The sequence below is a fragment of the Lathyrus oleraceus genome, chromosome 7, assembly GCF_024323335.1.
Source record: "Lathyrus oleraceus cultivar Zhongwan6 chromosome 7, CAAS_Psat_ZW6_1.0, whole genome shotgun sequence".
Classification (NCBI taxonomy): Eukaryota; Viridiplantae; Streptophyta; class Magnoliopsida; order Fabales; family Fabaceae; genus Lathyrus; species Lathyrus oleraceus.
In genome coordinates, this window is record NC_066585.1 from 497,518,395 (window position 1) to 497,523,715 (window position 5,321).

Consider the following 5,321-nt stretch of genomic DNA (forward strand, 5'->3'; position numbering starts at 1 on the left):
AGTCGTCAATACGTTTGTTCCAAGCTCTTGGAGCTTGTTTCAAACCATACAATGCCTTTTGTAGCTTGTAATACTTCATCTCTTGATTTTTTTATCACGAAATCGGGTGGCTGCCCCACATAGACTTCCTCAACAAGAGGACCATTCAAAAACGCAGATTTGACATCCATTTGGTAAACCATCCAATTGTTGCTATGCGCAATACCAGCAACCAAACGAATAGTCTCTAATCTAGCCACCGGTGTGAATACCTCCTCATAGTCTATACCTTCTCGTTGCAAGAACCCCTTCGCTACTAATCGAGCTTTGTGCTTGATTACTTCACCTTTGGGATTTGCTTTAACCTTATAGACCCATTGCACACCTATCGATTTTTCCAAGTGGTAAATCGACCAACTCCCAAGTACCGTTTTTCTCAATAGATTCCAGCTCCTCTTTCATTGCACATATCCACTTAGGATCACTTAAGGCTTCTTCCTCATTTACCGGTTTGGATTCGGACACAAGCGCGAAATGAACAAAATCACCATCATTATTCACTTCGTTATCTTGGAATCTTTCATAATCTCGGAGTCTATGAGGCATGGATCTTTGCCTCACTGGTCTACCATTATTAACAACATCTTTTTGCGCTACTGTAGGTGCTGGTACAGTGGTGTCGGAAGCCTCCAGATCAGTGATTTCAAAAAACTACTACTGTTGTTTTTCTGTGAGTAACCGGTTACTGCTAGTAGGGTAATCGGTTACTGCTGCATTTTTTGCACTTTTGAGTTCATCAAAAGTCACATCCCGGATTATGGCAATCTTCCGATTTTTTTCATCAAACAACTTGTACCCTCCAGTAGAGTGATATCCTACAAATATCATCTTCTCACCCTTATCATCCAATTTCTTCCGAAGTTGGTCCGGTACATGACGATATGCAATCGATCCAAAAATGCGCAAATGATTCAAATTCGGTTTGAAGCCACTCCAAGCCTCTTCCGGTGTGAGTTTCTCCAGCTTCTTAGTGGGACACCTATTCAACAAGTATGTGGCTGTAGGCATGGCCTCACCCCACAATTCCTTAGGCAAATTTTTCCCACAAAGCATACTACGCACCATGTTCATTATTGTACAATTTTTCCACTCGGCAATCCCGTTTTGTTGAGGTGTATACGGAGGCACCACCTCACGTACAATTCCCTCAAGATCACAAAACTTCCCAAACTCACTAGAGGTATACTCACCTCCACCATCTGTTTTGAGAATTTTGAGCTTCCTACCGCTTTGGCGCTCCACCATGGATTTGAAATTCTTGAAAACTCCAAATACCTCATATTTTCTCTTGATAAGATATGTCCAAAGCTTCCTACTAAAATCGTCAATGAACGTAACAAAATATCGATTGCCACCATAAGTCTCTACTTGCATCGGTCCGCAAACGTCGGAACATACTACCTCAAGTAACCCTTTGGTTCTTCGACCCGCATCTTTGCTAAACACATTCTTGTGTTGTTTAGCCTTCACACATTCCTCATATAATTCAGTTGGAATACTAATGTGTGGCAGCCCCGTTACCATTTCACTTTGTTGCAACATTCTTAGATCCCTAAAATTAAGGTGACCAAGACGATAATGCCATAACCACTCATCTCTACTTGCCGCGGTAGCTAGACAACGATGCTTCATAACCTTTAACTCAACCTTAAAGGTTCTATTGGCAGCCATCAGCGCTTTTAGAATTAACACACCATTTGAATCCAAAACACGTAAAATTTTGTCCTCCAAACGAATTTTGTATTCTCTTTCAAGTAATTGGCCAATGCTTAAAAGATTACAGTTAATTCCCGGTATATACAAGACATCTTTGATCCTTGAATGTCCACCATTCCTTTTTACGATCAAAATATCTCCTACCCCTTCGGCGCTTAAAGTGGTGTCGTCGGCAAATTTGACTTTACTTTTTGCCGCTTGATTGATTTGCACAAACCAATCTTTTTGACCCGTCATATGTGTTTAACAATTGGAATCCAAGTACCACTCATCTCTCCCTTGGACTCCATCATGAACGGTAACCAATGCACTTCGATCCGAATGCGTTTTATCGCTATTTTTCGGAACGGTACAACTGTTGTCCCGCAAACTGTCACTACTGTAGTTGCTGCCCGGAACATCCGTAATGCCATAACTCTCCTCCATAATCATTAATAGAAGTGTGTCCTCATCATCTACCTCTTCCCTAGAAACCTTGGCTTCATTATTGTGATTCTCAGTCGATTTACCACGACACGAATTTGCAAAGTGTCCAAACTTTCTACACTTGTAGCATTGCACCTTACTCATATCACGCTTCTTAAAACCATTGCTATGACCACTATCCTTGGAGCTACTTTCACCATTTTCACTCGTCGAATGCTTTGAATTTTGCGAATCGTTTGAACCAAAATTCTGAAAATTTGATTTATCTCTCGCCGCAAATTTTCCTTTCGACCTATTATTCTTTTCATTGAAACGCGCTTGCAAAGCAATCTCCGCTTTGGCTTTGTCAGCGCCTCTCTCATCCATCCTTTGTTCATGTGCCTCTAACGAACTTTGCAATTCATCCTTGCTCAAAGTTGTTAGATCCTTTGATTCTTTAATAGCCACACCTATGTTGTCGAAACGCGATGTTAACGAACGCAATACTTTCGATACAACATTCTGCTCAAGAATCGTTTCCCCACAAGATTTGATTTGATTAACTAACCGGGTAATGCACGTAATATAGTCGTTGATCGTTTCTTTGTCTTCCAAAACCTTTTCTAGAGCAACATCTTTGAGAGAGACACGCCACATATTCACCCAAAACCTTAAGGTGATAGGTGAGTGGGTTCTCTCACTTATAAATGCTCAAGTCTCCACATTATCAACCAATGTGGGACTATTATCCACACTACTCACACTTGACACATTCTCAACACTCCCCCTCAAGTGTGAGTCCACAATGCTCCCCCTCAAGTGAAAGCTCTACTTAATTCTCTTGTATCGCACATAACATTTCTTATTTATCCTCTGGCGCCGTTGACACTCTTCAACGGAACGTTTCTTATTCCCCCTCCTGGCGTCGTTGACTTTCGATACAAGTAACCTGGTCCCTTTCTGAAACCAGGCTCTGATACCATTTGTTGGGGGAGATTTTTCACTAGGGAGCATTGAATATTGTGGAACTTCCTTTTCTAGAGCAACACCTTTGAGAGAGACACACCACATATTTGTTAAATGCAATTAAACTTCTATTATTACCTTTCCAAAACTAACAAAATTTAATTATTGAGTCAGTTTAGTTGTATTTTGAGTTGTATTTTTTGTTATTCTCTCAATGTATAAATACTCTTGTAATATTCCTAATTCCAATTAATGCCAAAATTACTATTCATCCAATATCACTTTTTTCTCTCTAATTCTCTCTCAACTTCATCTTCCCCAATTTCTTATCTTCCACCATTGTCAAACCTTCAATTTGAGTTTTTATGTTCTAACTTTTGGCATCAAGAGCTTTGGTTATTGATCCTAATCCGCTGCAACAATGGCAACCGTTTCCAATGATCGAATTCCCACCAATCTCCCGATTCTTGATTCGAAGAACTATGATAAATGGGCGAAAGAAATGAAGGTCTTGTTTGGTTATCAAGAGGTGCTTGAGATCATCGTCAATGGAGTTACACAATTAGGGGCACAGGCTACCGACATTCAAAGAGCTACACACAAAGAAGAGAAGAAGAAGGATTACAAAGCCCTATTCTTGGTTCATTCGTGTGTTGATAACGACAATTTCGAGAAGGTCGGCGATTGTGAATCAGCGAAGCAAGCATATGCTGGTGTCGTCAAAGCGAAGGTTGTAAGGTTACAAACTTACAAGCGACAATTCGAGTTAACACAAATGGTATCACGAGCCTTTGGTTTCAGAAAGGGACTAGGTTACTTGTATCGAAAGTCAACGGCACCAGAAGGGTGAATAAGAAACGTTCCGTTGAAGAGTGTCAACGGCGCCAGGAGGGTGAATAAGAAACGTTTTGTGCGATACAAGAGAGGCAAGTAGAACTTTCACTTGAGGGGGAGTCTTGAGAATGTGTCAAGTGTGAGTAGTGTGGATAATAGTCCCACATTGGTTGATAATGTGGAGACTTGAGCATTTATAAGTCAGAGAACCCACTCACCTATCACCTTAAGGTTTTGGATGAATATGTGGTGTGTCTCTCTCAAAGGTGTTGCTCTAGAAAAGGAAGTCCCACAATATTCAATGCTCCATAGTGAAAAATCTCCCCCAACAAGGGTGAGAATCAGATCAACCCACCTTTCATGTTTCAATCGTTCATTTATTTGCGTCTCTCTTAAACATCCTCAACGGAGTTGAATCCTTCATCACTATCTATCAAACCCTCTCCACCTCCTCCGTCTCAATCTAGCAATGATATTTCCTAAAAGCCTCCCAATTCTCTAAATCAAAGCAAAACAATTATGAACCCTAAGAAGAAAAATCAAAATTAAATGATGCTAAAGAGGAATCAGCGCCTGAGATGTTATGGCTTTGATTCCTTGTACCTGAAACTAAATGGTGGTAACAAGCTCAGTGTAAATCAAGGAAGAATCAGGAAGCTTACCTACGAGGCAGAGGTTGGCCCTGGTGTCGTAGGAATTGAAGAAGATGATGATGAATAACAAAGAAGACCAGAGGAAACGATTAAGGTATGCTTGAAACTCCCCATTTTTCTTGCACAAACTCATTCTTATTCTCCTTCAAATGTTAGTCTGTAGGCTTGAATTTCTTTGTTGTTGTTGTTGCTCTGTGTTATTGTTGGTGTTGCATACAAGTGAGAGGAGAGTGATGGAGTAGAGAGGAAAAAATGCAGAGAGATTGAGAGTGATCACAATTGATACAGAGAGTGAAAACAGAGAGATTGAGAGGTGAATTTTTGTGGAATATGATTAGTGATCATGAAATGAATGTGAGTGAAGGCTATATAAAGGATGATTTGCAACTGAATCAGGAAGGCTTGAGAAGGGTTGTTAGGTATTAGGGTAGCTGTTAGATAGTTAGTAATTAAAGAGGAGTTAGTTGATGATGCTTAACAATGTTAGTGATCTATTAGAAGTGAATTCAATTAGTTATTTGGATACTTAGTGAAGTGTTATGCATTGTTAAGTGCAGAGGTTAGAATGTTAGTGATTGAAGAAAAGTTATGTCAGTTAGAATGTTAGAGTAGTTTGAAGTGAGTTTTGAGGTTAGCTAATTTGTTGAGTGAGTTGTAGTTAGTTTATGGCAGGTTTGTTGTTAGCTTAATGTGAGATAGTTAGTTAAT